Source organism: Dasypus novemcinctus, chromosome 27 (assembly GCF_030445035.2).
Source record: "Dasypus novemcinctus isolate mDasNov1 chromosome 27, mDasNov1.1.hap2, whole genome shotgun sequence".
Lineage (NCBI taxonomy): Eukaryota > Metazoa > Chordata > Mammalia > Cingulata > Dasypodidae > Dasypus > Dasypus novemcinctus.
Window position 1 is genome coordinate 34087613 of NC_080699.1, and position 12673 is coordinate 34100285.

General features: G+C 40.5%; 2 pseudogenes; both read right to left on the minus strand.

Annotated features, from left to right (window-relative positions):
• Positions 1–1139: 1139 nt before the first annotated feature.
• Positions 1140–1262, minus strand: LOC111766758 (small nucleolar RNA SNORA70; annotated as a pseudogene).
• A 7558-nt stretch (positions 1263–8820) lies between these two features.
• LOC101442554 (non-POU domain-containing octamer-binding protein pseudogene) lies at positions 8821–10090 on the minus strand (annotated as a pseudogene).
• Positions 10091–12673: the final 2583 nt, after the last annotated feature.

Here is a 12673-nt window from a genome sequence, read left to right on the forward strand (position 1 = left end):
GAGTTAATAACTTAACCACCTCCCCCTCCCCAAATAATGCAAGGATCTAGGAATACTTTAATTCTGATAATTCCCTTCCTATTTTACATGCTACCATATTCCTGTATTTTATTTTTGTCATTTTTAGAAAGCATAGATTAGATATTATTATTATCATTGTTTAAGGCACTGTTTATTTAGATTTTCTTATCTATTTTCTAATTTATTTGCTCACCATTCTTTCTTACATTTCAAACTTTTCTTTTGGAATAATTTCCCTTCTTCCCCTGAAATATGTATTTTAGAAGTTCCTTTAGTGCAGGCCTGTTGATGATAATTTCCCAGGTTGTTTTTTTAAGGCTTAAAATGTATTTTAATGAGTTGATGCTGCATTACTGTTCAATTTCTCAGAAACACTCCAAATTTCAGGTATTAAAGACAAATCAAACATGGTACACCAATCAAAAATGCACGGCATAATTACCTAAGATAGACAAGGCTAAGAGCTACTGTCAGTTCTTCAGCATACAGCAACCCTGTTCCCAATATTGTACTAAGCCTATCAAGAAAAACTGTGAACAGCAACATCAACCCTGTTCCCAATATTGTACTAAGCCTATCAAGAAAAACTGTGAACAGCAAGAGGCATTCCTGGGCAGTCCTCACCCAAGAAAAACATGGATGCAAGTTAACTCAAGATATTTTTAAAGATATTCTAAAATGAAAATTTAGAGAAAACGTCTTCTTTTAAAAACTTTTTTGGATGGTAGGGAAGCCATTTATTGAAGGGCCCACATTGGGCGGGGGCAGTGCTGGCAAAGCCCTCAGGATTGCAGGGCCCACCACTGTCCAAGGGGCCACAATTGGGGATGTATTTCACCCCACAGCCATCTGGGGTGAGGCGCGTCTCAGCCACCATGTCTTCGAATTCATCAGCATTGAACTTGGTAAAGCCCCACTTCTCGGAGGTATGGATTTTCTGGCAGCCAGGGAACTTGAACTTGGCACATGCAGCGCCTCAAACACATGCTCCTTGTTCTGAAGTTCGGTGCAATGGACTTGATAACCTGGGCCATGGGGCTTTCCAAAGGCATCTCGCATACCTGTCTGGGGCCTAATTGGGGATGGCATGAGGTCAGATAGGACTATCAACAGGCAAGGGCTGTCTCCACGGTCCCTTAGGGCAACCTGCACAAGGAGCAGGCTGCGTACACTGCCAAGGAGGCTGCCTTCCGCAGCCACTGCCCACTGGGAGAAGGGGCGGTTGGCTTAATTGGCTACAGAGAAAATGTCTTCTTGAGGACATGGAGGGGTAATATATGGGATATTGATGTGGGCTATGGGTGGAAGGCTCTTTGTCTCTTCAGAAATAACTAAGCTGTTTGACTTGCGTCTCTTCAGAAATAACTAAGTTGTTTGACTTGTGGGTATGAAACCGTAAGAGGCTGCAGTCCTGCTCTTAGGGACCAGCAGGCTCCAGTCCCGGGAAATGTTTAACAAAGCAAGGGCTATAAACTTTAAGTATTTAGGGGAAATGCAAAAACCAAGGCTTATCTAAAATGTCTGGAGTCCTTGCTAAAAGCTTACCTAAGATGTGGAAGAGATATATCTAATTGAAGCCTATTGAGAACTGAAACAAAGGGACCTTTGGCCTTTCCTCTCTGTATAAAAGACGTTTGAAAATCTTGTTCGGGGCTCGGGATTCAAACAGAAAGCTCCCGAGTCCGGCCGGCCGTCAATAAACCATTTTTTCCTTCTTAAAATCATTCCTGAGTCCTGGCCTCTCTATACTCAATTAATTGAACTTCTCTTAAATTCCACAACATTAATGGCAACCACGAAGGGATAAAAATGAAGGCCAGAGACGGTAGCATTTTGCTGCCCCTTCCAAATCCCCGAGGAAGCCGGGAGGACTCGGGTGAACCCCAAATCTGGGCGCCCCTGGATTAAATTTAATCCAGAAAAGATGTGGGCTCCACCAGAATCTTCCCGACAAAATCAAGGGGCAATGGAAGGTCTGAAGAGAAAGATTCTGGGAACGAAAAAGAGCTCCGAACAGGGAAGAAGGTAAGACTCCCCGGGTGAGCAGAGTCTGGAAGGCCCTAGCTTTAATTGCTAGGAAGGGGAGGCTGATCACCTCCCGAGAGAACCCTAGTAGCCCCAGAAGGCTGGGGGGAAGCCGTTCTCTCTAGGCTTGAGAAAAGGAGGAAAACCGGGGAAAAGCCCTGGTGTTTTGGGTTTGTCTAACTGCATGTTAGAATCTGGTACTTGTCTTATGTCCACTAAAGGAGTGGAGTCTCGATTTTAATAGGAAGGGCATTTATAGGTTCGAGTCCTAATGTCCTGGAAATTGGTCTAGATTAAGGAAAACAAAACTTGGTTACAGGAAAATGGATCGGCTTTTCTGGTGGAGCTTGGTCTGGGTGTAAAGTTTAAACAGTGGAAAAGTGTAGCTGAAATCTTTTGTTATGGTGCTAATTTGTGAATGAATTTGCTTTATACCAAATGTTAAGTGTTCTGAGGTTTGTGATGGCTGTGGGGGCAGCCGTGGTGAAAATAAATATATAAACTTGTGAGTCAGATTAGTGACCTTTGTGCTTCTGTCTGTGTCAGCTCAATGTTAGTGTTGGAGTTGTGTCCTTACATGAAGTAGAATTACAGCTGAGCTGGAGCCCTCCCTTGCCATTGGCAAGGGGGTGAAATGATTCTGGGGCAAAAGCTGAGGAGTCTAGATGTTTGTGCATGTTCTGGTGTCTTGTCTCTGGTCTGGCCCTTTGCCCCGGCTTGGAGGCCATCTGTGTCCGCGCCAAGCACCCAAGTCTGTTGGGAATGTCCCAGTCAGGGCGGCTGGGTCCCTGGGAGAGTTGCCAAATTTGAGTAGGTTCTGTCTGCCCATTTTGGCTGAAAGCTGGAAAGGGGGGAGCGGCTTGCCCCTTTCCAGTGAGTCCACCCTTCTATTCATAAGCCGCATTCCTGTTTGTTGTGCACCCGACTGCCTGGAAGGGGGGGGAAGTGAAGGAGGTGAAAAGCAGAATCAGAATAAATGCAGTAAAGTTCCCTCCTTAGGGTGTCAAAGCCAAAATACGTTTGCATTCTGCTCAGGTTCTTAGAAGGTATTGTAGTAACCTTAAGTAAGAGAATGTGTTCTGTGAAGGTAAACTTTGTCTTAAGGGTATAAATATAAAGTTTTACAAAGCATTGTTTAAGGTATTTAAGTGGCTAATTGCAGAAAGTCATTATTTAACAAAACTGAATTGATAATAATAATAATAAAAGGCAATTTTATAACAAACTTATTCGGCAGCCAATCTCCCCTGCCAACTTGCTTCCAAAAAAAACTGTTTCTGGTATTACATGCTACTAAGTATTTAAAGTGAAGAAAAGTTCATTATTTTAACAAACTTGGTTAGTATTAATGGCAATTATATGTTGTAAGAAGTTTGCCTGGTAACTTAGTATGTGGGATATATGGAGTGGGTTTTTATTGTTAAGGAAACAGAAGATGATTTTGTCCTAAGATAAAATGATTGATTATTGGAAAGAGTAGAGTGTGGGACAGAACCTGATTGAATACTGAAAGTGTAGAAGGTTTGTGGAAGGGAAATTTTTATGATTAAATTGAGTCAGATCAATATGCAAAGAAAATATTTTATCAATAGCTTCTTGTGCTTTAACCTCATCATATCCTCAATGTTTGAAGAAGAGTTCTTTTAAAAGAACATTTTATGTTCTAGAAATCAAATCCTGAAAAGTAGCCTTTTATTTCAAACTAACTGCAAGAGATTTATTCTTTCACTTTAAAGGAAAAATTAAAGTAATGGTTAAGTTCATTTAATATGTTATAAGTTGAATGAAAGGTATTTAAAGGTGTTATAAAATTAATAGGTTTTAAAAAAATTAATAAAAACTGTAACTAAGAGTTAAAATCATTTATAAATGCATTTATATTGTAAAACAGTGGAAAGACAATAACTGAGATTATAGCTGGGTGAATTTAGCCTGAAACTATTATTTAAGTGTAAATTCTACACTAACCTTTCCTTTGTTTATGGTTGCTTCAGGCCTAACCTCGCCCTTTGCCTTTGCCTGTGGTTATTTCATAATTGAGAAGAGCTGGGACATCACTGTCTCCTCTTCTGGTATTAGTAACCCTTTCTCTCATGAATTCAAGTGTAAACTAAATAAATGGCTGCCTGATAGAATAAGGTTAAATGGCCACTGGAGTTTTATTATCTCCAAAATCAAAAGGGGGGTGGAGGGGGAGAAGTCTCCTGCCTTGACGGTCAGTGTTCCTAAGAGTGGCAATTCATGAGAGAAAGCAGTCTGTCTCCCTGAGGCTTCAAATAGCCTCAGTAAATATATATAAAATTAATCTTGTTACTTATCCAAAATTCTGCTAATTTCAAAGTAAAATATAAAGTTCTAAAACAAAATGGTGCTAAGGCATTGAGAACATTTTGGTTATTACAATCCATTAAGTAAGAAAGAAAATTCTTGTGGTAAACTGCATGGTCATAGTGCAAATTAAGAAGAGTTTCAAAAGTCTTTGAAAAGTTTAAAGTAACTAAAGTCATGTTGTTGTGCCAAACTATTCATGTCTGCCTATTTGCTCAAATTGTTGAGGTTAAATATGCAGTTATATTTATAAATATTCTTAAAGCCCAAATTGAACTAAGCAGGATGAGAAAGTCATAGAAATCTGATTATGGAAACAATTGGGAAAGGGCCTCCTCTTTGCAAGAGCTTTTAAGGCAAGACTAGGTGTGGCAGATTAAACCTATCTACTAGGCTAGGGAATTAAGAATCAGTTTGCCTGGTAATTTCCCAGTTTAAACCTTTGTCAGCCATAAATTGAAAAAAACAAAACAAAGATTAGGTTAATTTTCACAGAAGAAAAATGTTGATGTAACCCGGCGGCCTGCTGCCTCAGTCTCCCACTCCCGGCTTGGACAGCAGTGGAGGAGACCAGTTTAGGCCAGTCCTATGGGCAGTGGAAGGATGCCCAAGAAGGAGCTAACTAAGTCGGTGCCATTTCAGCACTAAATTCTATTCCTTATTTGACAAAAGGGGGGGAGCAGGTAAAAACTAAAATGGTTGGAATGTGATAGAAGAAGCAGTTAAATCAAACTTTTGCGTGGGAAAGTTAAATCTCAGATAAGCTGTAACTTCTGAAGTATCCAATCTATGGAAAAACAGGAAGAGCTTGCATGCTAGGCTTAGGGGTATAAATTGTGTCATTTTTCTTTGTTCGGGGCACCAGCCATATCTGGCTCTGCGCCCCTTCTTGCAAGATTGAGAATAAAGTATTTTCTTCTCCACAATCTGGTGAGCCTTATTTTCTTCCAGAAGATTTCTTTCCAACAAAATAAGGTAATTAGTGGCTCTATTAACAAATTTCAGTAAGTAAAGGAAAGTCCATAAAAACTATGGAGAGATCTTTCCTGGGTTATGATTTTAAAAAATTAAGTAATTGTGTAATGTGTTTTGAAACCTGGAAGTCAGTATGCATGTGTTTTAAAACCTGGTAGTCAGTTATGCTTTTAAATTAATAATTTTCATAACTTAAAGAAAAGAAGTTTTTAGCTTCCTGTAAGGGAAAAAGAGAACATTCCTTGCATAAACTATTATGGTTTCAATTTTATTTAACTTGAGTGTAATCTCCCATAGTTAATTTATAAACTAAATTAACATATGTACAAAATCTTTACAGTAATGAAAATTGTAAGTGAAAATTGTAAGTTCACATTGGTGAAATTAGGCTAAAGGGAAAAGATTGTAGATATGCTCTCTTAAATAGAGAGTAAATTTCTTTCATTGGTAATTGTAATTTAGTAAGTTTATTTAAACATGAGGTGGCTACTCAATGTGGTTATAGTCAATTATAAAGAGTTTGTAAAACATCTTCCAAACTGAAAATGTTTAAATAGTTCTAGTTGTAGAAGTTATTGTTAACTAAAGAAACTTAGATTGGTATTGGTAGCAGAAATAACTTCATGATAATAAACCTGTCTGAAGGCCACTGCAAAATACACATTTAAGTAAATGGTAATAAAAAGTTGTCTTGATTCTATTGGAAAAATTGTTTTCATTCTAACAATGAAAAATAATATTTTTCCTCTATTACTAAAGTAAAGCACCTACTGTTATCTTCATAGTAAAATTGTGTAAGTAAATAGTCATTTGATATATGTATTGCGTTAAGTTGTTTAAAATATATATAAAACAAGGAATAAACTTTAACATTGTCAAACTCTTGTGCATTCGAACCAGGCCTTGTATACATTACAGGTGGCCTCTCCATGTGAGTTATTGGCTAGGCTGGTCACTGACCCCTCAATTAAAAATATGTGCTATATCAGTCTCTGGTTCTGCTCCTGAAGTCGATGGAAACTATATTGCAGTTTCAAGCTCCTGCAGCCAATAATGACTCGGTACAGCCAAGTGTACAATGGATATCGCCTCCAGACTGGCACTGTTCCATGGTGCCAGAAAGCACTATGCACCAGGCTAGTAGAATACTGGAAAATCTCTGGAATACTGGAAGGATGCTGCAACTTGCTCACTGCGTTGAAGAACATGCTAAGTGGAGCCATGATACCAGGAGACTGTAAGTAAAACTTAAACACAATTGGCATTATGGCCTGCTCTCATGGAGAGATAACATGTAAAGTATTACAAACCTGAAACTCAAAACTAATAATGGCAACTCTGAATCCTTATGCATTAAGTAATACATTAGTTAATATTAAGTGCTGTACTTTTATCCTGTACTAAATATATGCCTAATAATTGTAATGTTATCTTTTCTATTTTGGATCAAGTGCAGAAGTATATTAGACATGTTAAATTCCTGGTAAAATCATTTTCTAAACAGTTAATAACATGTCTATAGAATAAGGTGGCAGTCTCAGCCAGTCTCAAGTTAGCAAAAGTGAGGCTTGCTTGCTGATGGTGAGTCACCTATTGAACAAGTCAAAATTGCTAGAAATTGTACAATGAAAACCAAGGTGTAAAAATCTTTATTCTGTAGTTCTGATCACTCCCACAGGTGAAAACTAAGAGTATTTCCAAATTAGTGTTCTAATCCTGAGTGAAGCCAGTTGCCCAAGGAGTGCCAGTTCACCAGGAGCATCTGACAGAGCGAATGAGTGTCAATCATTGAACAAGCTTGGAATGTGTCTTCAGACAAAGCTAAGTGTCTGTTGCAATTTCTCTCTAAAGATGGATAACTTAAAAAAGAATATATGCTGTTCCCACCAGCTTTTAAGGAGTGCCATCTTTATAAGCACCTAACCTTGTCTACCTCTGTAATCCAATGTGTCCTCTTTTAAAAAAACGGGTATTCCAAATTTTTAATTAAGTTTGTTTCTTTCAGAGTGAACATCTTATTAACCATATGAAAACTTCATCCAACTTCGTACAGAATGCCAGATCCATCTTCCTCCAGTTAGAATAAATTAAGAGTTTTACACCTTATTAGGCAATGACTACAGCCCATGGCCAGCAGGAAGCAGTTACAGAAAAGAGATCGTCTCCCTTCAGCACCCCTTTTAAATTAAAGGTGTAAACTCTTTGAGAGTAAAAGAAAAGTAATAGATGGATCTGGAACCTGACTGGAAATCCACGTGAGTGCCAGTGGCAGCAGAATAACTGCGGGAGGCCCCTGCCCAAGATTCTGCTGTCCAGAATGAAAAGCTCTAAACTTCTAAAAACAGTCCTGATGCTGTACTAAAGACTGATAAATAATCAATCAAAACAACAAACAGCCATCCACCTCATAGCTCCAACAATAATTATGCCAAAGCTTAGCAAGTTAATCTTTGGCAGAAAGGGGGGAATGATGTGGGCTATGGGTGGAAGGCTCTTTGTCTCTTCAGAAATAACTAAGCTGTTTGACTTGTGTCTCTTCAGAAATAACTAAGTTGTTTGACTTGTGGGTATGAAACCGTAAGAGGCTGCAGTCCTGCTCTTAGGGACCAGCAGGCTCCAGTCCCGGGAAATGTTTAACAAAGCAAGGGCTATAAACTTTAAGTATTTAGGGGAAATGCAAAAACCAAGGCTTATCTAAAATGTCTGGAGTCCTTGCTAAAAGCTTACCTAAGATGTGGAAGAGATATATCTAATTGAAGCCTATTGAGAACTGAAACAAAGGGACCTTTGGCCTTTCCTCTCTGTATAAAAGACGTTTGAAAATCTTGTTCGGGGCTCGGGATTCAAACAGAAAGCTCCCGAGTCCGGCCGGCCGTCAATAAACCATTTTTTCCTTCTTAAAATCATTCCTGAGTCCTGGCCTCTCTATACTCAATTAATTGAACTTCTCTTAAATTCCACAACAATATAACACTACCTTCTGTGTCTGATCTCTGTGGACAGTTGCCTGAATTCTGACTGGGAGTGAATGGAGCAATGGGACTAAGGTCCTTGGGTGATTTTTTTTTTTTTTTTTTAATATCTGGTAGTGTCTCAGATTGGGGGACAGGGAGGTGTAAGGATAAGAAAGCAAGCAAAACAGGATGGACAAAGAACGGAATGATCAGGATTAATGGGGCTCTAACAGCACCCATTTTTGTCATGGTTCCCCTCAGGCCCTTAACATCGATATTTTTGAGACTTCAGGAAAGCACCACACAGAATTGACTTGCTAAATAATATACCACACTGAACTGATTTGTTAAATACCACCCTCCCTCTCTTGCCTTAGGTCTCCCTAGAGTAGTACAGAAGGGGAAAACCCAATAGTGGGAGGAAATCCCTAACACTCTTCTCCGGGGTAGAATTATGGCTAGTCCAAAAAGGGTCCTTCTTTTAAGGATTTTGAGAAACTAGGACACTGCAATTTTATCAGTGTCCGCGACGTTTGCTTGGAGCAAATTCAGCTCCAGGAGCTGCACAGTTGACTGCAGGAGAGGTTCACCAATTACCCCAGTTCCTTCCATTGCAGCAGCAGTTGTTCAGTTGTTGGTGGAGTCAGTCCCAAGGTTCCATGTGACATCCTGGTGTCTGGTCTTAGAGGAGCTGGCACAGGATCAGGGGGCATGGCGCCTCTGCTGCTTATACCCATAGCACTTCCATTGCCATCTGGCCCATTTGCTTCTTCTGCTCTCTTGTCTCAGGGAAGTTTCCCTTGAATCCTTCCTGATGCACTGCATCATTTCCTCCTGAAGTCATTGCATCTCTTCCTCACAGTGCCTGCACTCCTCCTGCCTGAGCTCCAGTTGCTTTGTTTTGCACCTCTTGGTTGTGCACTTCTTCCACCCTCTGAAGTTCTTCTTAGTGCTTCATCAAATCCTGCCTCATTAGCATGACCTGGTGCTCATGGTAAGGCGCCTCCATCTCCATCTTCTCACGAGCTTCCTTGACATGGCCGTCCACTTGGTCCTGCTGCTGCTTCTCCATTTCAATGAGTGCCTTCCAGTACGTGTTTACTCATACTCAAAAGGCTGTGCAGATCTGCGTAGCTGCTCTGGCTCCTTGTGAAACTGCTGGTTCTTTAAAACCAGCTTCTCTGGAAGTCCCTCTTCATCATCTAACTGGTCCATGGGCTCCACAGTCACAGGTCAAGGAAGGGTGGTTGGCAGGAAGGAGCTTCACTGCATCTTTCCAGAGCTTTCTAAGCAGCTGAGAACTCAGCAATGCCTTTTCGTGAGAGCCTTCCTTGATCATCCACACTACAGCCCTCTCCACCTCATCAAACACAGAAAAGACCTCCTCCAGCAGTTCACTGGGCATGTACTGAGAAAGGTTTCTGACTGTAAGGGACACACTATGGCAGGCAAAGTGCACATGCAGTTCCTTTCCACGGAGTGGCATGTTATCCATCTCTACTTTGGCAATCTCCAGTAGGAATTGTGTTTCTAAGTGGATAAAGACCAAGTCTTAACCCTCAGGAATTAAGACCTCATCTGCTTTCCCACGTTTTCAAATAGTTTCCTCATTTCCTCCCCACTGATGTCAGGAAGAAGATTGCCACAAAGAGAGGGCTCCACGGGGTGAAGGTCTTCTCTCCTGGTTTCCTAAACTTCTCCAGGGTGATGGCCAGCCCTTCCTTCTGACTGCTGGCCTGTTGCCTGTTTGCAGGGAATAATGGTGGTGGTTGCTGCTGTTGCTGTGGATGGTGATGTTTCCCCGGAGTATGGTTTTGCTTTGCTCTGTATGTACTGCTGTTTGAAAGGTTGTTTTGCTGGATCCAATATTCTAGGTTTATTAACTATTTAATTGTGGTGGAGGACAGTCCAAGCTCAACCTGCCACCTTTTCCTGTGACCCACAAATAAATGCTTAGGACTGTGTTAGTCTGGCTCCTAGGATGGGATGATAAGTGTGGGCTGAGTACCTTCTTGGTGGTACCTTGAGGTAAAACACACTCCTTAGCTGATAGTGGCCTTCCTTCCCCCTCACCCCCATTCCTACCCTTTTTGCCCCAGGCATATGTAAACATTCCCTGGAAATAGTCTGGCTCAAGCATGTCCATTTTATGGCATTTGGCCCCAGTCATGTACCTGTTCCTGGGTGGGGTGGTGGTGGCATCCTTCTACTAGGGCCTAAGAGAGGTACCAGCTGGGCCCTGAGCCTCAGCAGTGTTGCAAATCCTACTCTGGTTCATTGGACTTACCCAGATCAGCTAACAGGGAGGTGAAGATGGTCAACTACTGCACCAGGGAACCGAGAGTGCCAACAACTGCAAGCAGGGGAATCGCATCCGTTAGCCATGTGGGATCTAAGTCCCCTCTTGATCTAGAGGTGGAGTGGACATCACCATCCCAGGGTCCACAGGATGGAGGAATAAAATATGGAGTAGAGTAGACTTACTGGTATTCTACTATAGAACTATTGTGACTAGCAATGGAAGAAATTGTATCATTGATGTGGAGACAGAGGCCACAGTAGTTGCTGAGGGCAGGGAGAGGGAAGAAGAGATGTGATGTGGGGGCATTTTCTGAACTTGGAGCTGTCCTAAATGATATTGCAGGGTCACACGCTGAACATTATATATCCTGCCACAACCCGCTGAGTGAACTGGGGGAGAGTGTAAACTACAATGTAAACGATAAGCCACGCAGTGCAGCTGAGCTCCAAAATGTATTCACCAAATGTAATGAATGTGCCAAAATAATGAAAGAGGTTGTTGATGGGGGAGAATTGGGGGTGGGGGGTATATGGGAACCTCTTCTATTTTTTAATGTAACATTTTTTGTGATCAATGTATCTTTTTTTAAAAAGACAATTAAAAAGTAAGTTTAAAAAAAAAAGAGGTATATATAGACCAGATCTTCTCCCTGCGTTGTCTTTGGGGGACAATGGCCTCAGAAGCTGATCTTGTTCTGTCTCTTGTCAATGAGAGTAAACGTCTTTCCATCAGTGCTTGTGGTAGTCGTGCTTTGCTGGCAACCCCAGCACCTGTAACCATGGCTGGGACCCTAGGACCACTGTTCCTGGTAGCAGGCATTTGTCATGTTCTTTGCTACCCTCCGTGCAGTGGGACTCCTCCCCTGGAGGCAGTAATAGGCATCTTTCTTTGTGAACAAAAGTTTGTTACAGCGAGCAGAGTGGTGACAGTCTGGCAGTTAGTTTTGTTTATCACTTTGAAGACATTCCACTTTCTGATGATTTCCAATATTGCTGTTGTCCAAATGTAGGTGGTCCATCTCTTCTCTCTGCTTTGAAAAACTTTTCTTCGTCTTTGGTATACTCTATTTTTAAATAGGTGTGGAAATCTTTCTATGGATATCTTGCTTGTTAACTTCCTTGTATTTTTCTATTTCTGCCACTTATGAGTTTTAGAAAATTCTCTGTCATTAACCTAAAATACTGCTTCTCCTTCATTTTCTCTATTCTCTCCTTTTGGCATCTTGATTAAAAAGTCATTCTAAATGCTCTATCCCTTAGCATCTCTTTTTCTTATTTTTTATTTCCTTGTCTCTCTGTGCCTTATTCTAAATAATTTCTTCAGGTCTAGCTTTCAATGAACTAATTAACTAACTCTCCAGATGTATTTAATGTGCAGTTTAATGCTTTCATTTTCTTTTTAAGTTAATTTTTTTTTTTTATTAGAGAAGTTGTGGGTTTATAGAACAACTATGCATAAAATACAGGATTCCCATATACCATTCCACCACCAACACCTGGCAGTATTGGTCTGGAACACTTGCTGCAACTGATGATAGGACATTTTTATAATTGTTTAATTTTAATTAAAGTCTATGGTTTAACTTAGGGTTTATTGTGTAGTGTAGTTACATGAATTTGTTTAATCTAAATTTTAATTCTGCTACCATATATACAATCTAACATTTTCTCCTTTAAACATATTCAGATATACATTTCAGGACTGTTATTTGCATTCATAGTGTTGTGCTACCATCACCAAACATCCATTACCAAATCATTTCCACCATCCTGAACAGGAACCCTGTACTTTTTTTCTTTTTTCAGGAGGTACTAGGGATTGAACCTGGGACCTCATGCAAGGGAAGCAGGCACTCAGTCACTGAGCTACACCCACTCCTCCAACCCTGTACATTTTAAGCCTTAACTTCCCATTCCCTATCCACACCCTGTCTCCTGGTAATTTGTCTTCTAGAGTCTGACTCTATGAGTTTACTTATTCTAATTGTTTCAAATCAGTGAGATCATACAATATTTGTCCTTTTGTGTCTGGCTTATTTCACTCAACACGATGTCTTCAAGGTTCATCC